Source organism: Nicotiana tabacum, chromosome 14 (assembly GCF_000715075.1).
Source record: "Nicotiana tabacum cultivar K326 chromosome 14, ASM71507v2, whole genome shotgun sequence".
Classification (NCBI taxonomy): Eukaryota; Viridiplantae; Streptophyta; class Magnoliopsida; order Solanales; family Solanaceae; genus Nicotiana; species Nicotiana tabacum.
In genome coordinates this window covers 81,768,773-81,796,573 of record NC_134093.1, presented here as the reverse complement: position 1 = coordinate 81,796,573, position 27,801 = coordinate 81,768,773, and the positions used below count along the sequence as shown (strand labels likewise).

The 27,801-nt window shown below is 36.9% G+C and overlaps 1 pseudogene; it reads right to left on the bottom strand.

Annotated features, from left to right (window-relative positions):
* Positions 1-315: 315 nt before the first annotated feature.
* On the bottom strand, positions 316-26,795 carry LOC142169016 (anthranilate phosphoribosyltransferase, chloroplastic-like; annotated as a pseudogene).
* Between the last annotated feature and the right edge of the window lie 1,006 nt (positions 26,796-27,801).

Below are 27,801 nucleotides of genomic sequence, written 5' to 3'. Positions count from 1 at the left end.
ACCAACAAGGGGAATTAAGGCTTACCCGATTCAGAGCTTGCTGCGCTTCATTGTAAAGACTCGATGCCCCGCCCAAGTACTTCTTCGAGACCTCCAAGTCGCTCAGGCCGGTAGCATCTTCAACCCCAGTAAAGTAATCATAGAATTGGTCCTCCCTTCCGTGGGCTCCTTCGATAGAGAGGATCTTCAAGGCCCGAGCCTCTTGAATCATCTCCTCAGAAAACGAGGGGAGCAGCGGGGAGCCTCCAATTTCTATTGCCTCAAGTGGATAACTTGGGGCGTATTCTCCATCTCGAGGGGCCTCGAGACCAGCCCCTATAGCTGTACCCACCGTTGGCTCATTATGGTGGAGGCATCTTCAATCCTCGAGGACTCGGGAACTTCGCCCAAGTCTCTTCTCGAGACCCCCTCATCTCGAGACGGAGTCTCTGCAGCCTTCACCGATTCAATGACCTTTGGGGCCTCGGTGCTTATTCCCACTCGGGCCACCAGCTCGGAGTCGGCTTCTTCCTCTTCTTCGTCTTTCTCCCTTAGACGCCGAACAGAGTTTTCGGTCAGGAGGATGATGTTCTTCCTCGACTTACGAGTCGCCTTCTTCTTAGGTTCTGGATCCTCGGAGGTTGAGGTCTTTTTCCTCTTTTTGTCCTTCGCCGGTTTCGGTGCGGGGATCGAAGTCTCCTACTTACCAGATAAGGGCCTTATGACAGCATCTCTTCCAAGGCCTGTATGAAAAGAAATTAAGTAAGAAATGCTTTAACAAAATCATCAAAGACGTGGAAAAGGGGCTTACCAGGAGTTTTGGCCTCCCATCAGCCCTTTGATAAATCGCGCCATGAGCGCTCGACATACGTAGAGGTCAAGGCCAGGTCCCGAACCCAGCTCTTGAGGTTAGAAATTGCACCGAACATTCAAGCGACCGCTACATCACGGAAAAGGATATCGATGAGAAGAAGCAAAGGAGCAAAACAATAAATAAGAGCTAACAATAGGATTGTACTTACGCTTCATATTCCATTTCTCGGAAAATGGCATTTTCTCGGCCGGGATCAGGTCGGAAGTCCTCACTCGAACGAACCAGCCCATCCAGCCTCGGTCCTTGTCCTCGTCTATGCTCGAGAATAGCACTTTGGTAGTCCGGCATTGGAGTTTTATCAACCTACCTCGATATAGGCGGGGGTTGTACAACCTGATGAGGTGGTCGAGGGTGAAAGGTATCCCCTCGACTTTGCTCACAAAGAATTGGAGCAGAATAACAATTCGCCAAAAGGAAGGATGGACTTGGCCTAGGGTTATTTGATATTGACGGCAAAAATCAACGATGACGGGGTCGAGGGGGCCCAGCGTGAAAGGGTAAGTATAAACACTTAGAAACCCTTCCACATGGGTGGTGATGTCCTCTTCGGGGGGTCTGGATCACTACCTCTTTGCCCTCCCAGTTGCAGTCTTTCTTTACATGCTTAAGGTATCCCTCGGTTATCGAGCATATATACCTCGACACTGGCTCGCATCGACCGAGAATCGATGAGGGTTTATCGGTCTTAAAGTCGGAATTGAGGACGCACCCCCCGGGAACACACTCCTCAGGGCGCGGCTCCACCGGTGTTTTGTCGCCGGCCGGCCGCGATGAAGAAGCATTTTCCTTTTAAAGAATAGTTTTTGACGTTTTCGCCATTTGGATTTGAACTTAAAAATATATGGAGATGATAAGATTTGGTATTCTAAGAAGAGGTTAGCAGTGAAAATCGTAGATTTGCAGATGAAGAACTTAGAAGATGTAAAAAGCTTTGGAGATTGGAAATTTGAAAGAAAAAGTTCGAAATAGTGAAGAGAGGAGCTATTTACAGATTTCACAACGACGGTTCAAAATTGGCTGTGGCCGACCATCGACTGACCTGCATATAATGCCTTGGTAACTGTACAGACGGTACGTTTCAGTCACTTCCGTCGCTTACGTCACGAGGATGATGTTATGACAAGTCGAGGTAGAAAAATCGAAGGCTCAATCCATTTCTTGTCATTACACTCCAAAAAATGAGGGGACTATCTATATACGGTTAAAACCGGGCCCACCCGATTTTACTATTTGACCGAGACCGGGAGATTGTATCAAAGGACGGCCTCGTAACGGAACAGACTAAATCACGAGGACTATGTACCGAGTTCAGAACCGAGGTATCTGTCGAGATCGAGGCTAGTAGCGATCAAAGCCAAATGAGACAGACATCGAGCAAGATCGAAGATAGCATAATAACAGAAAGGCGAGATATTCGTGACTGGTCGAGGATCACGGCATAAACCTCGGTGACTAGTCGAGGATCATGGCGTAACTCTCAGAACGGATCAAATTAGAAACGGTTAATTAGTTAATCATGGGATTTCCTTCTATAATTAGAATCATACCATAAGTAGGATTCCTCTACTATATAAATGGGGGTTCTAATCATTTGTACGACATGGTTGACAGATATAAAAGGCAATATAATTCTCTTTCTCGTTTATACTATTGTTCATCAGCTTGTTATACTTTAATGGTTCTGGCATCAACCAGTTCGAGGGTATCCAAACTCGAGGGCTGAGTTCCATTCTAATACCGGTTTGCTTTACTTTATTGTTAATTTCTATTACCCATCCTCACATTTATCAATTGGTATTAGGTGAAATCACGTGTCCTTAGAACCATATTATAAGTTTAATTGTTATCCAATTTAAAGGGTAAACGGAAATATAATTCATAGTGTCACAAATAACGATTAAGGAAAACAAACTTAGTTCGAGCATGAATCGATCCGAGAACAATGGCTTACCAATGCATCTGCCATTGGCCCCGTTTCACCTGAAAGCACACTCCTTAGTACCTCAGCATTATGCTCTGGCCCTCCTCCGCGGAGGTCCCCTAATGTGCAGCGAGGTATACCTAAATCGACTGCAATAACATACGCGAACGTTTAGCTATTGAATTTGACACTGAGTAATCTAGAGTCAACATGCCACAACTGATGCAGATTGCTCGTGTACCTGAGAACCCTCGTTTTCTTTTGCACTGCAATCAGTACTAGCAACAGCACAAGCAATCAAACGGACATGTGTGCAAAAGCCACAGAGAGTGCAACTTCAATGGATCATATCTTTGCATTAATCAAGTCTACTCCGACTAATTTTGGTATGGACTGAAGTCTGGATGATGAAATAAAGAAATGCTCTATATTATCTTGCATAACTTGTGGTAATGAATTACCATCTTGTTAAAGAATGATTCTGCAAATTATGTTCGTTCTGAAACTTGAACTAGCAGGTGTACACACAGTATACAGTCTCCGAACAAACAAAACAAATTAGTACGACGAATTTGAGAATTTGCAACCAGATCTCTAGCAAACATTACTTTGAATAAGAACTGCACGAATAATTACACTAGAAGCCGAGAAGAAAGATTCTTACGTGGGTCAAAAGAAAATTTCTCTATCTTTTCAGGTGTAACATCAAGGACTGCTCCAGGTCCTGTCCATTCCCACTGCGTGATTGATAAAACCAATGAAAACTTATACATATAATACAACAGAGAAAATCTTACCAAGAGAACTCATTTCATCTAAACCTTCAAAATGGACAACTAACGCTCTCTTCATGCCATAACTTTGTAGTGCTTTGGCCATCTTGCTGACCTCACAGACAATTTACATAAACTTGATAGGTTCAACCTTTAAGATTTTTGCCACCAGAACCATCACGCTATATATTATTACCGTACTATAGTGTCGGCTCTAATGTTGTAGTATAATAAGGCTTCTGCCTTAGGCCCCAAATTTGGGAGGCCCCATTTTTTAATAAAAAATATTTTGTACTTTTAGTACAAAAGTAGACTTCCTCATATAAAAGGAAAGAATTTTTTTTTTTTTTTTGCTATGTAAATAAAGTAATTGTTTGGCCTACTTAAAAATGGATAGTATGAATAATTAACATGTGAATTGGAATTTATTTGATAAGGAAAATAGTATAACTAGAATAGACTACTCTAATCGACATACTCAATGAAATAAAAAGACTTTTCTTTTCCAAATGCTTATATTGCTTATAGAAAAATATTAATAGTTCCTATAACAGTTGCCTAAGAGAAAGAAGTTATTCAAAATTAAAATTGATAAAATCTTAGCTAAGATCAATAATGTCTCAAGAAAGATTAAATGGGTTGGCTATATTAGTTGGAAAAAAATTATTTGAAAAAATATTAATTATAAAAATATTACTAACAACTTTGCATCTCAAAAATCTAGAACAATAGACTTCAAAATAGAAATATATATTATAACCTTTTTAAAAAAAATAATAGGCCTCACATAAAACTTTAGCCTTAGGCCACACATGTGCTTGAGCGGCATTGCCGTATAAAATCATACCATAGAAAGCATAAACACAGTCGTCAGTTTTTTCTTTAGTTCAAGGACGAAAGCTTACAATATCTTGTTTGTAAACTCCAACAACAGCAAAAGGTACCCAAGCAGGGTTCAGAAGAGGACCTAGGATATTAAATATCGTCTTCACTCGAAGCTTCCTCCTCACAGGTGTGACAATCTTCATTGCTGGATGGTAGTATGGAGACATCATAAAACTGTTTAACCCAAAAAATAATTTTCAAGGTCAAAGTAATAAATTTTATATGACGGGCCACAAGCTACCGATTCGATCCGAAAGATATAAATCTCCATTAATACAACGTGATAGAGATGTGAAAAATAAATTCAATGACAAATAATATAATAAAAATAAAGCAGAGAAGAAATAATTCTTATTGAATGATCCTTGATAGGATGATGAGCCGAACAGAACTTGAAGGGTCAAACTATGTCTAACTTGGGAGCAAGATGCTATAAATTACAATGTATAGAGCTGTAGAGAAGAAAATTAGATGACCACAATGGTGATAAAATGTGTCTAAGGGCTAAATCTAAGTAACTATTCTCCTTGAATTATATGTCCATTATGAGCATTTACTCTATCCATCCGTTACTTTTGGAGGACTTGTAACAGCTGTGTAAATTCTGAAATTCCATAACTGATGAGTTAATTTCGTAACTGATGAGTTAATTCCATAATTGGTGAGTCAATCTCGTGCATGTTGAGTCAGTCTCGTGCATGTTGAGTCAATCTTATAATTTATTGTCTTGTTCTGAGCATTACAACCATTTATTATATTTATTGTACGTTACATAATTGATTTATAATTAATGGCATAATGATAGTAAATCTCATGTAATCCGGGATTAATTAATTCTTTCCTTGTAATTATGAGCTATTCTCCCGTAACTAATCCGAAGCTATTCTATGATAGTCAGTTCCGAGACTCACAGGCACGGTACGAGTATGCCCGGTCTCGAGGGTATTTCACATGTCACATGTACATGTCATTCTTCACTTTTCTCATAACTTTGTTGATATGTGTCGCCATTTAATAGACCCACGTGACGAGTCTATTTTTCACTAATACAGATAGTCCCCCCACTTTTTGGTTACTCACTGTGATGTGACTGAAAAGTGGAAGATTTTATCTTTTTCACCCTCGCCTCTGCCTCATTAACAACCTTACCGGCAAAACTCAATAGGGACAAAAATCGGGCGAAAGAAAAAAGAATGCAGAACTTAAAGATTCAGATGAAAACTCCGCCACTTATGTTCCTTTCGTCAATAATCGGTTGGTGATGAAAAAGTACTACAACCACAGAAAGCTTAATCTCGGATTTTTAGTGTTCATCCAGAACTTTTAATCTTTGAGTTTTGACTCTTGGGTTTTTAGTTGTACCCGAAACTTTTATAACCTCACAACCTTAGAGACTGAGGATGTTAATAACCAAGAATTGTTTACTTCTGATTTTGATAAAATCCAAAAATTTGATACATCCGGTTAACTTTACGATCGAGAAACAACGCATCCGACGGTTAGCCATTTGATTGGATGATTTTTGAAGACGAGTACTATGGGTACTAATCTCGAGAGAGTCCTTGCACATCTTCCAGAGAAAAGATTTGACAAGGGAAGTAAAGAGCTTTTCGAGGATAGTCAGAGTAATCCCGAACCAATCCTCAGCTTACTCAATTTCGTCTCCAAGCGAGATGATTTTTCCATTATCATGGCGGATGATAGAGAGACATCTCTTATTTGAGAAAGATATAAGTACTGCAAATTTAAGTAATGTAATCACGCTTGTCTAGCTATCATTTGGTTCTTTAGGGAATTTATCCGAGTACTAATTTTTCTTGGCACTTTAAAAATTTATCCAAGTGCTCATATTTAGTCTTATAGACTTAAAATATATATTTGGATGCATCATTTCATGTGCGATGTCTTAAAGTTGCACCTTTGGGTGTCTAACTTTTAAATAAAAGAGGGCCCTTTTATATATTTTAAATGCTATGAAGAGGGTGTCTCCTTTTCACTTAGGCGTAAATTGGATCGACTGATCCGAGTAGACTTTTAGTCTGAGGGAGTATTAATCCCGATAGAATTTATGGGAGTATTGACCCTATTAAGATTTACGGGAGTATTCATCCCGGTAAGATATTGAGTCTGAGGGAATATTGATCCCGAATAAATGTATATCTTAGTAGATTAGTCCCCAAGAGACATCTATTAAGATTTACGGGAGTATTCATCCCGGTAAGATATTGAGTCTGAGGGAATATTGATCCCGAACAAATATATATATCTTAGTAGATTTGTCCTGAAGAGACATTTAATCTGATTGGATTTTGAATCCAAATTGGAGTATATGAACATACTTCCAAGTAGAGAGGGCCACATGTCCGAAATAATATTTGAGATTTTCATTTATATATATGGGATAATCGATCTGAGTCATAATACAATTAGCCATTAAGAAAGGCTTATATATTTAACTTAGATGGTCGTTGTTGGACCGAATATAAGTCACGTATTTGTTCAAAGTGAACTTTATTCTGGTGACATATTTGCGTATATTTATTTTGACTTGGATATAAAACTCTCTTTTTTTTTATTGTGGGATTCTTGACTCTGACATGGAGTTCTCGGTCTTTTTTTTGTATATGTAATACATATATTTTTAAAGAATTGGTTCAACACTATTTGAAGTGTTTATGCTTTGTAGTATCCCAGAAAATTTTGAAGTGCTTAAACTCTATTAAGAAAGTTGATGTGTGCTAATTATATTATTTTATGTACAGACGAGGACTATTAATATGATGGATATTAATTGAATATGATAATAAGTGTACGAGGCATATTATAAGTGATGTGGGGTCTAAGGATAGCCCTGAGTCCAAGTCAAGTTAGAAATTACAGATAGACTAAAGTTCCAAATGAGTACACACAAGACCTAACTTTGGATGAGTATACCTAGATATATATTAGGAGTTTGTGGGGGGTACAACATATCAAATGAAATGTCTTCGAGTCTAGTTTCTAACGCTTCAAACCGTTTGTCATTTGGACATTCATACAAGAAGTTATGATCAAATTACCGAAGGCTGGCAGTGAAGTGCTGCCATAGCGTCCGAGTCCGCATCCGAGCTTCGAAGAGGAGTGAACTGGGGATGCGAAGCATCCGGGACCGCGTCCGAAACCCAGAAATCTGGGCTTATAAGTACAAAATCGAGGGAGGAGAGTATTTTTAGTATTGGGGGTTAGGGTTCTTGAGGCGAAGGGGTGATTTTAAGCTCAAATCAAGTCCAACCAACTAAGGTAAGTTGTTAATGATATTTTTGGTTGATTCTTACTCAATATACATGAGTTCTAATATCATTCTTGCATCCAAATACTAGATTTCATCATCAAATCCTCAAGAACACAAAAATCACCAAAGTTTTGATTTGCCAAGATTGATCTACTAGAGGTAATTCCAATGCTTCAAACTCGTTTATTATGAGTAGTTAGAGGTATTTGAAGCATTTGTTACAAGTTTTAATGGTTGAAAAAATGAATTATAAAACTCTAGTTCATGGCATGAATAGTACTTTTGAGAAAATAAGAGAGAAGCTGAATAGTAATCTTGGGGATGAAATTGATGAATATAATGAACCTATGGAATTATTTGTTAGCAAAAGTTGGAGGTGATCAACTAACTAATCACCTGAATTGTACATTTTGTAAGTGTTGACTATGGAAGACGATGAATAGTAACTTGGTAGCATTAAACAATTGATGTAGTATCATTAATGACTTCGAATGGGTATTAAAATATAAGAATAAAGTTGAATGGACTAGCATATGACTCTATTCGGCGATTTGAGTTGTTGGGGGCTTGTAGCCAACTTATGAGCCATAAATGGTTATTGATAAATATTTTAAGTCATATTTTGATGTAATTAGGATATCTAATTGTAGATATCTACTTGTTGGTGATATTTGAGTATTTTAATCAACATTGGAATGATGGAAAAGGATTGAAAGATTGTGAATGTTAATAAAGCGAAAAAGAGGTAAGTTGACTAAAACCTACTCTTCTTGAGGGACTTTCTCTAAAAGCATGTTTCGAGTTAATACTTAAATTGTTTGTAAATGTGCTTTCGTGCTTGTGAGTACAAACAAGTATAGATGTCTCCATGTACAAAAATATTATGTTGCATATGTAGTGTCATGTTGCTTTATAAAATTTTATTTTTAATCTTGTTGGCAAACTATCAAAACTTTTGTATTGACAAGAGTATACATATTTAAGTGCTAAAAATAAGTTTTCATGAAAAGTATTCCTTTTGGAAATTGATAAGCAGAATAGCATTTGTAGTATCTTTTAAAGATTGATGTTAAATTGCTAAAGGCTTTAACATGTAAAAAGGTTGTTTATTTAAATTTTGTTCAAATGGCTTATATTTTTTATTAATGCTATGATTTGATAAAAATAGGCCCTTTGAGGCTACTATGTTGTGAATCTAATTTTGGAAGTATCAAATATTTTGGGAGTTACTTGTATTCACCTAGATTGATTTCGGATATATTGTGTTCGTCGTCATGAAACTACACGTGCCGGTGTAGGCGTAGACGACCACTTTATGGTATAGACTGCGGGAGAGTGCTCTCTCTCGAGAGGGTACTATTTTGTGCTATTATTAGCATGGCTGAGTCGATTCGTACGGCACTACGATGAGACGACCTGAGCAAGTAGGATATATGATACTTACCTCTAGGTACATAACCTAGTTGACATTCTTATTTCGGTGATGGTATAGTACTCCCGGTGAAAGATAAGGATGATTTTCTTATGTTTAGGCCTAAGGAGTCTAAAGTAATTTTAATGACTTAAACACATTGAATGATTTTGTATGATTTTATCCAAAATCTTGGGTTGATATAAATGTTTTAAAATATTTACATTGTGAGTTATATTTCACTTGCCTTTTATTTAAAATTACAAGGATCATGAATGGATAAAATTTGTTACTGTTTTATATTAAATATTGATGCATTATTTTTAATAAAGTTTATCCCAAGAACTTAAGTTAAAGAGAGTGTATGACACTTATTGAGTACCGTTGTGGTGTACTCAGCCCCTAGGGAGCCCCCTCCAGGGTCCCGCTTACTTTACATATTTCAAGATGAGGTAGGATATGTGGCATGCGATCAGGGCTATAATGACTCTCTTCCTGAGATATATGGTGAGGCACCACTCCTATTTTGTGGTAGCTATCATGTTATTTTCTTAATTTATTCTAGTTGGGTATTAGCCCAAGTAATTAATTCTATTCTTTAGAGGCTCCATAGATAGTTGTAAAAAGTTATAGTAATGGGGTTGTACACGACATACATGAAAATATATTTATTTTACTTAGTCTCATTATTATTATCATGGAAGGCGTCATGTGTGATATTGAAATTGAAAAATATTTTATCATTTAACTTGAAAATGTATATAATTTTCAAGAAGCTTCCATAGTTAAATTAGTTTTCATGCATATGATTTGGGTGCATCACATGGTTTGGTTCGCTCGGGTCGGGTGGTGTGTCGGGTGTCGGTCACGTAATTTTGGATCGTGACTTGCTTGATATGAGCAAGACAACTAACTGAGTTGAGATGGTGGTAAATAATGTCGGAATACTATTTGGAATTCAATCTCCCAATGCAATTGACTGTTTGTATCACTTCTTATTATGTCAGGTCAAATTGACTAATCTTCAAGTATAAGTAATCCCTCTAGTGTTCTAGTTTTGAGGTATGAGAACTCAAAACACTGGAATCATAATTTGACAGTCATCAGTTTAATAGTCCCTAGTAGGATAGCAAGTTCTGATGTTGATGGACTTTCAAATGGTCCAGTTCCAATATAGGGGCGGTATCAGAGCTCTTTTTATTAAATATTTTTTACTCTGGTCGGGAACTACAGAGGTTCCAAAATATTGTCAAGGATCATGTCATATCTTGGTTTGAGCTAGTCATACTGACTTTTATGATTTTTAGAATTAAAGCATTATTATCGGAGTAATTTTCACTGCTCTCTTTATAAATTTCTCGCATCAGATATTCTATTTGTCTGGGTCCTTAGCTTTGGTACCCTTGAATATTCTCCTTAAATATGGCAATACGGGATGAGACGCACTCAGAGTTATTGAGAGAGTGCTTGTCTTTGAGAAAAGTCTCATTCTTCAAGTAATCAATAAATTTATTGTGCCAATTTCAAATTATGTTAGCCGGGCTTACCTCATTTTCATTTTAATTGATGATAGATCAGGGATCTCCCAAATAAGGGATGACTCGATCCCGAGACTGTTTGATCCGGAATCAGTATTTCTTTCGCAATATGTGATATCAGCAGTAGATCTGAGACTAGTACATCTGACTCGGTTTTCTCAGGTTGCATAGTTTTCTTGGATTTGATCACGAGTTAAGAATCAATCGTTAAATCAATATTTTTGCTCTAAGTCCCCAAACTAATTCAAGCCCTGTAACATATGCTTCATACTAGGCTTTGTTGTTAGTAATAAAATAAATTTTATGACTAGTCTAATTACTTTCCCGATAGAATTAAGCATTGCCCCAAACCTGAAATTTTTAACACTTGTGGACCTAATTGTGTAGAAGGTCTAGATCGTGAGAATTATCCCGAAAATAACATGTACTTCCTTTTCAGTTTCGGGTAATATGTTCGAGCTAAGATTAACCATGAAATCTTCTAAACTTGTGATTTTATAGCTGTACGCGGCTGATAAGTATCATATTCACTAAGTTCGACTACCCGTTTAGCCAGCCTTCCTGACAGTTCATGCTTAGGCAAAATATTGCATAATGAAAATATAGTGACTACGGGAATTGGATGACATTCAAAATAAAGCCTTAAATTGAGGGTATTTGCTATCAATGCCAACATAGATATGCAGTTTTCGTGCCTAAGATTATTTTACAATAGATAGGAGATTGTGTACATTTATTTTCATGAATTAAGATTTCATTTACCGAGACCTCCGGGATAATTTGGTGTACTAGCAACCATCTTTCTCCTCGGAATTTTGAAAGTAATGATAGGCTGATGTTAGCTAGCGAGTCCGGATGATTCGACTTTATGGACTAAATTGACCTTTCGAAGTTGTGAGCATCTAATTTTTGACCATATTTGAATTTCTCATCACTTTTAGTATTTAAATAGTTTAAGTTTAATCTTTATATACTTTAGTTTTTGTTTCACCTTTTATAGGTTTTCTTTGAGAAAATTAAAAACCAAAAATAAAAGAGTCACTTCGACTTTGTTTAATATATTTCCTATTATATCAAGTTATCTTAGCTTATTATTATAAATAGAAAAAAAATATTTTAAAAAAAAAATTAAAGAAGAGAGACGTTTGAAGCAAAAAGCAGAAAACAAGAAAAGTAGATTTATAAGGAAAAAGATTCTTTTCACTTTTTAAAATGTGGACCCCCACCTTATCCCTCTATAATAAACTCCATCTGTACCATATTACAAAAGTCACCAAAAAAAAAAAAGAAAATCGGGCCCCAAGCTTCTTTTTCACACATTCTATATAGGGAGAAAACCTAGAACTTAAGGAGGGCCGCCACTCACTGCTTCTTCTTCCTTAGGTGATATTATTTTTCCTCCTCACTAAAACTCTATGAGTCACTGAAAATCAGTCATAAAATTATCCCAAACCCACCCCGAAACAGATGTAATTCTACTAGTTCGCCGCTACTGCTTTAGCTGTACAACCACCAGCGAAACATCATCCAAAATAGTCCATTTTCTCTATTAAAACCCAGTTGGAAAATGCACCGAAAAACCCCTTTAAAACCATCATAGTTCTTCCTCAAAGCAGCGTGCAATTGGGTTGAGTTGGGTTTGAGTTCATGACGAGAATCCGTTCGTGGTTCCGACGAGGTCTTCCATCGCGGATCTATCACGTGTTGTAGTAGCTGTTATTCCAACTTTTATAAAATTGCTGATGTTTAGATCTAAAATTGACTGTTATTCCACCAGCGTGCAAGTCTAAAATTGCTAAGCTCAAGGTCCATTTCTACTTTAGATCTTTATTTCGTGCATGGCTTGATGTTTAATGTTGCTGAGATTATATTACTTGAGCACTGTTTATATATTTATGTGGTAATTCGTTCTTAGTTTGAGAATTGTTGTGATGTTATGCTGTTTTTCAGTTTCTCTCGTTAGCTTTGCAACTGCAATTTAGTATAACAATTGTGGCTTAGAGTTAATTCATATGTTTCAAGTTATTTGCTAAACTGATCAGTTGAATATAATTTTATTAGAATTAGGGAATGAAGATTCAATGTGATATTTATGGGAGTCTTACAAAATTGAAGTGGGTCCTGGCTTTTGACTTTTAATAGGTATTGAGTTTAGGCTGATTTGAACCAATAAGTGGACCAGGTTATATTGGGCTTGAATTTTACTCATTGACTAGCTCGCCATTTGATCCATAGTTGCTAATAACTCCAAAATATATTTTAGCCCGTTAATGACTTATATTTTAGATAGCTAAGTAATACACTTCTTCCACAATAAATTCCATACCTCATACTTTTACAATAATCTCAAAATTAGTTTAGGAAAAATAATTAACAATATCGCTAGGCAACTAATAGGCGCACTTTAACTTTTATATTCACGGACTCGCTTGCGTAGCGTGGTATTTAATATTTAATAAATTAATTCTATAAGATTCATAGCTTAATTATTTTCTAATTTAATTAATCTCTTGTTCTAATCACGGATTCGCTTGCGTAACGCGATAGTGGCATTTAATAATTTCTTAAAACTAATTTCCTTAATCACAAATGTAGTAATTTCTGAAAAGTACTATAATTATTTGATTGTCATGATTCCGGATTCGCCTGCGAGGCGCGATTATGATAAATTAATTAATTTCATTTTCGATCACGTATTCGCTTGCGTAGTGTGGTCATGACAACGTAATATTCTCCAAATCATTCTTTAGTAATTCTAACAATCACGCATTACAAGCGGATATAGGAAAAACTTGAAAATTATATAAAATATAATTTGTCCAAAATTAATTCAAGCCAAGTATAAGTCAATAAAAGCGACCGTGCTAGAATCACGGGACTCGGGGAATGCCTTATACCTTCTCCCCGGTCAACAGAATTTCTTATCCGAACTTTATTTTTGCAAACCAATAATAAAAGAGTCAACCCTTCCTTTGACTAGGGATTCAAATAAAAGGTGACTTGGGACACCGAAAAATTAATTTCAAGTGGCGACTCTGTAAATAAAATAATCCCTACTCAAGCTTGTCACTTTAATTAGAAAAACTCTTTAACCCACAATCCATAACATACATTATCTTTGGGGGGTATTAAAGGGGTGTAACAGCTCTGGCGACTCTGCTGGGGAACTCAACCAGAATTCGAGCTTGTACATATTGACTTTTATTTGTCTTTATTAATTTTGTATATATTGCGATTTATTGGTGCCTAATGTGCTACTTCCCTGCTTTTTACCGTTTTGATATTGTTGAATTATACATATAAATTGTCTTCTCACGTACCCCTCTAAGTCTTCTTGAAATTAATTTGGGTATTCGCTTGACATAGCCCGCTTTCTTTGAGATAGCCGAGGAGCTTGTCACCCTATGAAGGATTTAAGTCACATATATTTTAGGCGGGGAGCACCACCAGCTAAGCCGGAAAGCAATGCTACCGGTATGCTGACCCTCCTCGGCTCGAGTTGTCCGCTCGAATAAGCCAGTCTAGACACCTTCTCCACCAGAATTTAAACCTAGAAGAACAAATCTCATGCGGATATCCATAATAGGTTTGTTTTATTTGCATCATGTGCATTTGACTTAGCAGCGCTCAACACAGGGGCCGGACCGAGTTCTGTTTTAGGACAGGAACCTTGTTGAGACCAATATGTTTATGTTATGTGCTATCTGTTGTATTAATTTGGAGGCTTGCATGTTGACCGGCTTTAAGATAAATCAGTTGAATAAGCAAGAGAGAAATTCTCCGATTTCTATACAAATGTCCGTTAAAAGAAAAACAAATTAAAATAAAAAAATAAAATAAGGGGACGATGTGGTCTAGTTTTATGATTTTAAGGATTAATTTTCATAAATCAAAAGAGAACATAGTCGGTTTTTACCGAAATACGCGGGTCTGATTCTCACCGAATGTGAGATACGTAGGCAAACCTCATCGATTCCGGCCCCAATTTTTAAAAAATCCAAAAATATTTTTCTTTAATTCCTTCTTTAGGAATCTTTTCATAGAAAATCCCAAACAAATATAAATAAATAAATAAATTTAACCCAAAATATTTTTCTTTGTAGAAGTCTTTCATTCGAAAAAAGAAAACAAATCAAATCAAAATCCAAAAAAAATATTTTCTACCTTTTTTTAGAAGTCTTTTTTCCCAAAAATTCAAAAAACGAAAATCAAAAATCCAAAAAAGAAAATCAAAATCAAAAATATTTTCTTTCCTCTTTAAAAGCCTTTCTTTCAAAAATTCCAAAAAAAACGGAATCCAAAAATATATATTCTTTTTCTAAACGCTTTCATGGTCTGAGTGTTATAAAAAAGTAAAAAAAAAAAGAGTTAGTTTATTTACTCCATTCCAGATTTTTCCGAACTGTGCAAGATCTGATTCATATGGCGTCATGATACGTAGGCAATCCCCATCGAATTCGATTATATGTCATCAAATAAACTGAGTAAAAAAAAATAAAAGAGAAGAAAGAAAAGAGTGACAAAAAAATAACAAAGAGCGAAAAAAAAAAAAGCAAGAGTGAAAAAATCCAAAAAAGAGAGCTCTTTGTCCAATTTGGAAAAGACAACCGCGGAAAGTTTCAGTAGATATGCCGTCAAATGGTGCGAGCAAGTTGTCAGGGTAAAGCCTCCAATGGATGAAGCAGAAATGGTTACAGTCTTCCTGCAGGTCTAAGAGGCGGCCTACTTCCAGAACATGATGTCCGTTATGAGTAATCCATTCGCAGAGGCTATCAAAATTAGGGAGATGGTTGAAAATAGTTTTAAAACGGGCCGAATCTTGAGTCATGCTGCCTTTAAGGCCACATCACAGGCCGTTCAGAATGGTTTTGAGGGGGTTTGATGAACATAAACGGGAGAAAATAGGAAGCCAGGATGGTTTCAAGCTTGAGTGGGGCCTGCAGGTCATTCAACCAATCATATATGCTTCCTAAGGTCCCACCACACTATTATCCCCATCAGCATGCTGCTTATGCCGAGGAACTGCCTCCCTATGCGTTGATGAACGTGCAACCTTACCCACAACCACAACATTATCCATAAAACCGAGCTCCACCTCCCAGAAATGCCCATCCATACCAAGATCCAACAAAATATTCCTCGCCCAGGAGTGCCTTCCAGAAGGAATCAGTTTACCCCTATTGGTGAATCATACTCGAGCTTGTTCCAAAGGCTAATCAGGCTAGGTCTGTTGCAGCCAGTGACCCCGAACCAGCCAAACCTCGAGTCCCCCTCGCACCAAGCTGATGCTAGATGTGAATATCACTCTAAGCAATGTGACATGATATAGAGGACTGTTGGACCCTCAAAATGGCAGTTGAAGAATTGATGATCCAGCATTGAAATCCACAGTAGCGATTGTCGCGACAGAAGAGAAACCTAAAAACAGGCGCCAACCCTAAAAGGTTCTTTGTCAGATGGGAGTCTCGGTAACCGGTCTTGCTATTTTTTCTGTGTCTGAATTATTTTAGAGTGTAATCCAGATGTTTTACTCCATTTCTTTACTTTCTGATGTAAACCCTTCTCTCTCTTTAAAAATTAAAAATAAAATAAAATAAAATAAAATAAAATTAATATTTCATTGTCGAGAAATGTCTCTTTTCTTAATCTTGTCACCTTTCTTATTCTCTTTTCAGTTCTGTTAATGCAGATTTTAATGACATGACATGACATGCTTGCGGATTTCATGCCTAAATCCTAAAATGTTGTTAGATCCCGAAATAATGAATCAAGAAACATAATGTTTTGAAGACAGGACTTGTAAGAAATAGAAAATTGGAATGAAGTTGAGATTCCCTCTCTTCGGATCATTGTTGAAGTCGAGATTGAGGATAAAGATTGAGTCCAGAACCGATTGGAATAATTGACACTGATTGATGAAAAACGATTGGCCACAGTTTGCCACGGGCAGTTGTACCAACAAAGAATGTCCCGTGTCTATAACAAGAAAGTGAGGCCCAGGAAATTTGAAATAGGACAACTCATTCTGAGACGTATCCTCCCACCTCATGAAGAAGCTAAAAGAAAATTGGCTCCAAATTGTAAAGGTCCATACATTGTAACGAGAGTACTGCTAAAGAGAGCGTTGTACCTGGGAAGCATCAAGGAAATATCCCTGAAACAACTGTGAACGCGGATGCAGTCAAAAGATACTATGTTTGACCCTCTATGTGGCATTAATGTTCTTTGATTGGGATGACGAAGGCTTTCATTTTCGCTATCCAAATATCATTAACCCTTTTGCTAACCCTTTTGAGTGGTTACCTTTCTTTGATTTCCCTCTTTGGAACCTGAAGACGCTATTAAGAAAAAAGAGAAGAAAAACAAAACAAAGAAGACCAAAAAAAAAGAGAAAACAGAAGAAAAAGAAAACAAAACAAAAATCAAAACAGTTCATGTTACTTGAACTACATTCGACTTGATTCCGAAAGGATACATAGGCAGTCTCTCTCTAGGGTTCAATCACACCAAAATAAAAATTAATATTTCCAAAAAAAAAAAAAAAATGGGGCAGATGTTATAATGATTCGGCGATGGTTTCGCCTTAAAGGTTCCAAGGTTGTAATTCAATCCAAATGTTTTTTACCCAAATCCTTTTCAAGTTCTTCCGATCAATCAACGAGAATGTTCAAGAATTGGAGGATACAGTTACTTGGATCTGATACAACCAAGTGAGAGAGTTTTGTTAGTGAAAAATCGCAAAGGGTACTATAAGGCAATGGTGAGAAGAGAAATGAGAGAGGTCAGCTAGTGAAAATCCGCAAAGAGCACTACTGATCGAAAATAAGATCTTCACAGCCATTGGCATCGATACAGTCCTGGGCAAGGTTTCTCGGTTTTAAGGCAATAGTTGTGTTTGAATTACTGAGAGTCGGACGGTTTACACAGATCAGGCATCCAGTCCAAAAGGCATGTCATGTTCATTGAAGTCCGCACGTACTCCCAGATAAGTCCTTCTTTAATTTCTGTTCCCCGAAAGGGACACCATTTTTTTAATTCTCCATTCCATTATTGTTTTCTTTGAATCCCTTTCAGTATAACTTCGTGTCAAAAATAAATGGCAAAGAAAGGATGGTAAGACCGATTACAGGGCTCTCGTTTGAAGCGAATGGATACATTGAAAAGGCACCCAACCTCGGCAAGGGCATCAAGTCAAACCCAACTAGCCATAGTGGCTGATTCTTTGAAATCAAAAATTCTCGAAAGGAGGAAATCAAATTAAAAGTGCCTACAGGGGGAAAATGAAGTTGAAAATGTTAAGTCCCAAGTGGCGAATCGTTTTGGCAAAGTTTGAAAAGCCAAAGGTTCCCCAATTCTCTGAAATTGAAAGTTTTGGAGGAAAGAAGTCGAAAGTGAAATGCCACAAAGGAAAAATAAAGTTGAAAAGGTGAAGTCCCATGCGACCAACCATCATGTAAAAGTTTGAAAAGACAAAGGCTCTTCGGGGCCAGAAATGCATGTGGTATTCAGGAAACATCTAGTGGTAGGTTGAAATCGTCATCAAAAGAAAATGGACACAAAGCCAAGCTGCCAAAGACATCAAGGCCACACACCGACCACCACTTTTAAAACTCACAATGTTTCTTTGTTTTGAAGCAGAAACAAAGCAGTGCAGAATGGCAATTCTTAAAGGACGGATGTCACCAAAGGTATGTTTCCACAAAATCTCCATTTTCTTTTATTTTAAGCATGCATCACTATTGTTCATATAGATCATTTTTGTGGCTTAACCCAGGTAGAATATTTTCGCCTAGGGGGATCCAGCTCATAGTTCCGAGTAGAAGTACCCTTCGCTCAGGTTATTTCACGTAGCTTAACCCAGGTAGAACCTTTTCGCCTAGGGGGATCCAGCTCACAGTTTCGGGTAGAAGTACTCTTCGCCCAGGCTGTTTTACGTAGCTTAACCCAGGTAGAGCCTTTTTTCCTAGGGGGATCCAGATCATAGTTCCGGGTAGAAGTACTCTTCGCTCAGGTTGTTTCATATAGCTTAACCCAAGTAGAACCTTTTCGTCTAGGGGGATCCAGCTCATAGTTCTGGGTAGAAGTACTCTTCGCTCAGGATGTTTTACGTAGCTTAACCCAGGTAGAACCTTTTCGCCTAGGGGGATCCAGCTCATAGTTCCGGGTAGAAGTACTCTTTGCTCAGGTTGTTTCACGTAGATTAACCCAGGTAGAACCTTTTCGCCTAGGGGGATCCAGCTCATAGTTCCGGGTAGAAGTACTCTTCGCTTAGGATTTTTTTTATTAGCTTAACCCAGGTAGAACTTTTTCGCCTAGGGGGATCCAGCTCATAGTTCTGGGTAGAAGTACTTTTCGCCCAAGCTATTTTTCATAGCTTAACTCGGGTAGAACTTTTTCGCCTAGGGGGATCCAGCTCATAGTTCCGAGTAGAAGTACTCTTCGATCAGGTTGCTTAATTCAGGTAGAACCGTTTCACCTAGGGGGATCTAGCTCCTATTTTCGGGCAAAGTACTCTTCGCTCAGGTTGTTTTACGTTGCTTAACCCAGGTAGAACCTTTTCACCTAGGGGGATCGAGCTCATATTTCCGGGTAGAAGTGTTCTTCGCCCAGGCTTATTTTGCATAGCTTTAACTCAGGTAGAACTGTTTTTGCCTAGGGGGTCTAGATCATATTTTCGGGTAGAAGTACTTCTCGCCCATGTTGTTTTACGTTGGTTAACCCAGGTAGAACCTTTTCACCTAGGGGGATCCAGCTCATATTTTTGGGTAGAAGTACTCTTCGCCTAGGCTTGTTTTATGTTGCTTTAACTCAGGTGGAACCATTTTTGCTTAGGGGGATCTAGATCATATTTCTGGGTAGAAGTACTTCTCGCCCATGCTTGTTTTTGTAACTTAACTCATGTAGAACAATTTTGCCTAGGGGGATCCAGCTCATAGTTTCGAGTAGAAGTACTCTTCGCTCACGTTGTTTTACGTAGCTTAACCTAGGTAGAACCTTTGTGCTTAGGGGGATTCAGCTCATATTTCCGGGTAGAAGTACTTTTCGCCCAGACTTGATTTTCGTATCTTAACTCGGGTAGAACTTTTTTGCCTAGGGAATTCAGCATTTTATCAGTAATACAGGGTACCAACTAGAAGTACTCTTCGCCTAGGCTATTTTTCATAGCTTAACCCAAGTAGAAACTTTTTACCTAGGGGAATCTAGCTCATATTCCGGGTAGAATTACTTTTCCATTTCAGTAATACAGGGCACCAACCCCTGGTTACATTTCTTTTCCATAATATAGGGTGTCATCCGTGGTTACATTTCCTTTCAGTAATACAGGACGTCATCCCATGTCTACATTCTTTTTAGTACTACAGGGTACCAACCTAGCTATGTTTTCCAACATAGGGTCTTCACTCCCTAGTTGATATGAGCTTAAATACAGGGTACACCACTCCCTGATCTCCTTACAAGTATATGGTATACCAATCCCTAGCTGTGTTTTCCAACATAGGGTACACCACTCCCTAGTTGATTTGATCTTAAATGCAAGGTACACCACTCCCTAATATCATTGCCAATATAGGGTATACCATTCCTGACCATATTTTTCCAACATAAGGTATACTAATCCTTAGTTGAGACATCTTTTTGACAATAAAGGATACACCATTCCAAAAAAAATCATTATCGTGTTTTCCCTGGGTACACCATTCCCGACACTTTAGTACTTTTAATAAAAAAGTAGTTTAGAATTTTTTTACAATAACTCACGAAATTTTTTTAGTAAAAACTAGGGCAGAAAAATTCCGTTCGTTTGTTTGTTTTGGTGTCTGAGCAGGTTTTGCCTCGAGGCACAGGGCTCAAGATGACAAAAAAAAAAAAGAATAATTCTCAATCCAGAATAAAGAAAAGAAAACAAAAAGAAGTGAATCAAGATTGCATAAGCGGATGAAAAGATGTGAACTGCTCAAGACATGACTGAAGTCACGACCATTGCATTTTTCCTCTTCATCAGAAGAGGCCGTAGAAGAATGAACTAGCACCTGCAGCTAGCGAGCATCAAGGTTCAGATCAGAGTCTGCGTGAAGAACCAGTCAAGACTCAAGATCAAGTTTTAGAAGACTTATAGATATGAATCTTGTAACTCATAACTTATAGGCTTGTTTAGTTTCTTTTGATTTTGATGTAATAATAGGACTACAGACCGGAGTCTCGACGGAACCTCACTCGACTCTCCAACTCAACATTCTATCCTTTTCCTTGAACTATACGCGACATGATTCCTAACCTAGGATATGTACGCAGTCCACAACCAGGACTCGGTTGCACTCTTTCCTTTTTGTTTATTTTCCTTAATCTTTAAATAATGGTTTAGTCAAAATTAGTCACATGGCTCACATTGGCTTTGCCTGAAAACTCTTCATGTTTTCAAGAAAAGAGGGGCATGCTGTGAGTATCTAATTTTTTACCATATTTAAATTTCTCATCACTTTTAGTATTTAAATAGTTTTAAGTTTAATCTTTATATATTTTAGTTTTTGTTTTACCTTTTATAGGTTTTATTTGAGAAAATTAAAAATCAAAAACAAAGAGTCACTTGGCCTTTGTTTAATATATTTCCTATTATAGCAAGTTATTTTAGTTTATTCTTATATAGAAAAAAAATTTATTTAAAAAAAAATTAAAGAAGAGAGACGTTTGAAGCAAAAAGCAGAAAACAAGAAAAGTAGATTTATAAGGAAAAAGATTCTTTTTACTTTTTAAAATGTGGACCCCCCACCTTATCCCTCCATAATAAACTCCACCTGCACCACGTTACAAAAGTCACCAAAAAAAAAAATCGGGTCCCAAACTTCCTTCTCACACATTCTATATAAGGAGAAAACCTAGAACTTAAGGGGGGGCCTCCACTCACTGTTTCTTCTTCTTTGGGTGATATTATTTTTCCTCCTCACTAAACCTCCATGAGTCACTGAAAATCAGTCATAAAATTATCCCAAACTCACCCCGAAATAGATGTAATTTCACTAGTTCGTCGCTACTGCTTTAGCTGTACAAACACCAGTGAAACACCACCCAAAACAGTCCCTTTTCTTTGTTAAAACCCAGTTGGAAAATACAGCGAAAACCCCCTTTAAAACTATCGTAGTTCTTCCTCAAAGCAGCGTGCAATTGGGTTGAGTTGGGTTTGAGTTCATGACGAGAATCCGTTCGTGGTTCCGACGAGGTCTTCCATTGCGGATCTATCACGTGTTGTAGTAGCTGTTATTCCAACTTTTATAAAGGATCTCTATATATTGCAAGTCTGAAATTGCTAAGCTCAAGGTCTATTTCTACTTTAGATCTTTATTTCTTGCATGGCTTGATGTTTAATGTTGCTGAGCTTATATTACTTGCGCACTATTTATATATTTATGTGGTGATTCGTTCTTAGTTTGAGAATTGTTGTGATGTTATGCTGATTTTCAGTTTCTCTCGTTAGCTTTGCAACTGCAATTTAGTATAACAATTGTGGCTTAGAGTTAATTCGTATGTTTCAAGTTATTTGCTAAACTGATCAGTTGAATAGGATTTTATTAGAATTAGGGAATGAGGATTCAATGTGATATTTATGGGAGTCTTACAAAATTGAAGTGGGTCCTGGGCTTTTGACTTTTAATAGGTAATGAGTTTAGGCTGATTTGAATCAATAAGTGGAACAGGTTGTATTGGGCTTGAATTTTACTCATTGACTAGCTCACCGTTTGATCCATAGTTGCTAATAACTCCAAAATGCCTTTTAGCCCATTAATGACTTGTATTTTAGATAGCTACGTAATACACTTCGTCCACAATAAATTCCATACATCATACCTTTACAATAATCTCAAAATTAGTTTAGAAAAAATAATTAACAATATCGCTAGGTAACTAGTAGGCGCACTTTAACTTTTATATTCACAGACTCGCTTGGGTAGCGTGGTGTTTAATATTTAATAAATTAATTCTATAATCTTCATAGCTTAATTATTTTTTAATTTAATTAATCTCTTGTTCTAATCGTGGGTTCGCTTGCGTAACGCGATAGTGGCATTTAATAATTTGCTAAAACTAATTTCCTTAATCACAAATGTAGTAATTTCTGAAAAGTACTATAATTATTTGATTGTCATGATTCCGAATTCGCCTGTGAGGCGCGATTATGATAAATTAATTAATTTTGTTTTCGATCACGCATTCGCTTGCGTAGCGTGGTCATGACAACGTAATATTCTCCAAATCATTCTTTAGTAATTCTAACAATCACGCAATAAAAGCGGACATAGAAAAAACTTAAAAATCATATAAAACATAATTTGTCCAAAATTAATTCAAGTCAAGTATAAGTCAATAAAAGCGACCATGCTAGAACCACGGGACTCGGAGAATGCCTTACACCTTCTCCCCGATCCGAACTTTATTTTCGCAGACCAATAATAAAAGAATCAACCCTTCCTTTGACTAGGGATTCAAATAAAAGATGACTTGGGACACCGAAAATTCAATTCCAAGTGGAGACTCTGTAAATAAAATAATCCCTACTCAAGCTTGTCACTTTAATTAAAAAAACTCTTTAACCCACAATCCATAACATACATTATCTTTGGGGGGATATAAAAGGGGTGTGACATAAGTTTTGTAATTTTATCTTTTATTATTTGACTCGAGTTTCTTCTTTTGCTTGACCGGATTATACCGCGGGTCAATATTGAGCATATAAACTATTACCTCCGGTGGTATACTTGTTATGTTAGCATGTAGAAAATTCAATCAAATTACCTTTAAATTCGGTGTCGAGTCTCGACCAACGTAAAACTTCCTATTTGGGAAGTTAATAATAGTTTCTAGTTCTTCAGCATTTGAGCTCATGGCTTCTGATTCTTTCGGTTCAATGATTGTTTCTAAAAATATTTATCTAATTGTCCGTGGCTATTAATGAACCTTCCTTCCTCGTGGTCTTTAATTATCCTTCCCACGCTTATCTTTTCTTTTAAAATTGTCAGGTGCGGTATCTCAGTCAGCAATCCCGTGGGTGTTTTACCCATGCTTTTCCTTAACCTTCATTCTTCTCCTGTGAAATTTTGTAATTTAGCAAGGTGATTCCTTACATGTTCGGGAAGGTCCGGATCTTTTTAAGCCCGTGAAGGAAATTCCCTATCTCTTTGCTCGGACCTGTTTTTTAGATTGATTTTAGATTCGGATCACCCAAGAACCACCTTCATTTGGCCTTCGAGCCTATTTTTAACTTTCAATTGAATCTGCATGCCTTCCTCTATTTGAAGCTCGGTGCTGTAACAGTTATGCATATCATTCTCGTGGGATAGTTGGGAATTCCCAGAGGTGTTCTATCCGCTCGTTATGTTTCTTGATTTGTTTCTGTAAAGTTAGAATTAAATTTTGCAAATTAAAATTACCTGATGTATCTGAACCTCCTGTTCCGGAACTATTTTGCACAGATTCGTTATAATCAATTCCGGTACTAATAGTTGTAGTACCAATATACCGATGTACATTCTCAATTTTTCTTTGTTTGTTGCTTAACTATCATTATCATGGCTATTCTTCAATTTTTATTTTGCATGGTAAAGTCATCTCAAACTTGGTTGTCCTCAACTGTGTTGATTGGCAAATTTCGTCCATGACGAAGGTTTAAACTGAAACCAAGCTAATATTAACAAAAATTGTTAGTATCTTTGGATGAATAGCAAATTTGCTTGAGTTCCCAGAAACGGAACCAAACTGTTTAACCCAAAAAATAATTTTTAAGGTCAAAGTAATAAACTTTATATGACGGGCCACAAGCAACTGATTCGATCCGAAAGATATAAATTTTCGTTAACACAACGTGATAGAGAAGTGAAAAATAAATTCAATGACATATAATATAATAAAAATAAAGCAAAGAAATAATTCTTATTGAATGATCTTTGATAGGATGATGAGCCGAACAGAGCTCGAAGGTCCGAACTATAGCTAACTTGGGAGCAAGATGCTATGAATTACAATCTATAGAACTGTAGAGAAGAAAATTAGATGACCACAATGGTGATAAAATGTGTCTATTTATAGGGCTAAATCTAAGTAACCATTCTCCTTGAATTATGGGTCCATTATGAGCATTTACTCAATCCATCTGTTACTTTTGGAGGACTTGTAACAGGTGTATAAATGCTGGAATTCCGTAACTGATGAGTTAATTTCGTAACTGATGAGTTAATTTCGTAACTGATGAGTTAATGACTTAATTCCATAATTGATGAGTCAATCCCGTGCCTGTTGAGTCAATCTCGTGCATGTTGAGTCAATCTTGTAATTGATTGCCTTGTTCTGACCGTTACAACCATTTATTGCATTTATTGTACGTTACAAAATTGATTTGTAACTGATGGCATAATGATGGTAAATCTCATGTAATCTGGGATTAATTAATTCTTTCCTCATTTGTAATTATGAGTTATTCTCCCGTAACTGATCCAGAGCTATTCTATGATGGTCAGTTCCGAGACTAACAGGAACGGTATGAGTATGCTCGGTCCCGAAGGTATTTCACATGTCACATTTACATGTCATTCTTCACTTTTCTTATAACTTTGCTGACATATGTCGCCATTTAATAGACTCACGTGGCGATCTATTTTTCCCTAATATAGAAACCTGTCCCAACTTCTTCCACGCATTTCTTGACCCCCTATTTCCATAACCAGACATAACTATTAGGCCCTTGACAATACCAAGTCAAACTTTTCTTTCTAATTAGGATAGCTTTTTTGAAGCATGAAATTATCATAAAGCTACTCAGCTTGAAGTCCTCAAATATCCTTAAAACTTAAAAGTGTCACATAAACCAGGCAACACATACATAGTCTAAAAGCATAGTGGTAATGAATACCCACCTCAGTTCCTTTAAAGATTCATATTTGAAGTGTACTACGTATTTAATAAAGTGAATCACCTTTGCACTTGTAGGAATAAATACATACAAGAAACTTTTAATGGTTAAGTATTATGTATTCTCACTTTTTCCAAGTTTAAATTGTTTGGTTGGTGTAAAGAGTAGGCGTGAAAAAGTATTTTCATGCACTCACGTCAATGGTCACTCCAAGGGCTTCCGAAAAACATCAGCACTTCCACAAGCAGAAGGCATTGACCTATTTCCTTGCTGCATATATAGAACAGCCTTAAGGGCTCATAACAAGTGAAATTAACCAACTCCCAAGTAAGTTGTTAGTCCAACCTTAGCAAATTTAGCACCACAAGCTGCAGCAAGGATAGCTGCTCCTGTTGAGATATTCACCGTGTTGGCGCCGTCTTCCAACTATGTCCACCGCATCATTTAATCCTTCAACTTTTCTACAACATTTGATGTTCATCGATCTTGCCAGTCCTACAACCTACATTTGTGCAAATTTGCGCATCCAAAAGTTGAAAAGAAAATACTCATTCAAAGGGGGGAATAGAATAACGTTGAAATGACTTACTTTCGCCTTTGGCTCTTAAGAGAACAAGGATTGCGCTAATAAGAGCTTTACTGCAGCGGAGAAGGAGGAGGGAGAGGCAAATCAGTAGCTAGAGAATTCAATTTCCTCCTTGCTGAACTCTGAAAGAGAGGCCCATTAAACAGATACTTTTGAGTTTCGAAATGGGAAATTTGGCACGTACAGTGAGTGAATGTGAAGGGGGAGAGTCCAAACACCGCCATTGCAACCACATTGTTTGTTTGGAAAGGTTGAAATGAGAGTCAGTTTACTAGGTGCCGACAGTGGTCTAAGCCATAAATGCAGTTGGAGAAAAATACTACTAATTCAATTCACTACCAACTACCAAAAACGTAAAACTATTTACTGCTGCTAATGGTTGCTCAAAGGTTTAAAGTTAAATTAAGGATGCACTACTTGTCCTCATAAATAAGTTTCCATCTTCAACTTTTACGGTAACACCCTATACTTGTTCAGACTGATTTTTTTTTAACGCCCTTTTAAGCCCTCTCCCAAGAATTATATAGTGTGTTGCAAACACTCACCCTCAGATGATGCCACGTAATTAAATGAAGTATTAAACGATTATTAGTCTGTTAATTTAATTAATTAACTTAATCATGTTTTACCTAATACACAATTAAATATTTACCAAAACCATTTTCCCTTTTCCATTTTCCCTTTTCCTTTCATTTCATTTCACCCCTCCGTAAAAAATTCATTCTACATCTGTCTTGATGCATTGAAGAAGGCCTTCAAGGCTGGGTGTAGGCCTTGCATTGGTTTGGATGGCTGCTTCTTAAAGTGTTTGTAAGGGACAGTTGCTTGTTGTTGTGTGTAAGGATAGAAACAACCAGATGCTGCCACTAGCTTGGGCAGTGGTAGAAGTTGAGAACAAGTTTACTTTGACTTGGTTTATGAGATTGTTGAGGGATGACTTTGAACTTAGAGATGGGACAAATTTCACATTTATAGCAGACATGCAGAAGGTTAGTATTATGTATTATTTGTCTTCTTTACAGTTCTATCTTTGTGTATATTATACTTCTATTTTTTCATAAATCTTACTGATATTTACTTAATGTGTAGGGACTGACTCAAGCAATGGATGTTGTGCTGCCAAACTGTGAACATACACACATCCTAGCTAATTGGTCCAAGAATTGAAGAGGCATTGAAAGAAGAAATTATTTCTGGAGATGTGCCAGAAGTACTTATTAGGCAGAGTTGAAAAAGAATCTTGATTTCATGAAAAGATTAGGTGGTAAAATAATTATTGATGACTTGTTGCGGTATAACAAAGAAAGGTAGTCTAAGATATACTTCCAGTTCTTTACCAATTATGACAGTGTGAATAACAATATGGCAGAAAGTTTCAACTCATGAATATTAGAGCCAAGACACAAGACAATTATAACAATGCTTGATGAAATAAGAGTAAAAATGATGAACAGAATTTGGCAATTGAGGGAATTTGCCAATAGCTGGATCTGTAATATCTCACCCATGGCATTGAAGGTTTTACAAGAAAACGCTGCCAAGTAAATGAAGTGTAACACTATATGGAATGGAGACACATTATATGAAGTGAAGGAAACTGAGTATCTGAAACACTTGGTTTCTTTATAAACCATGACATGCAGCTGCAGAGCTTGGATGCTAAAAGG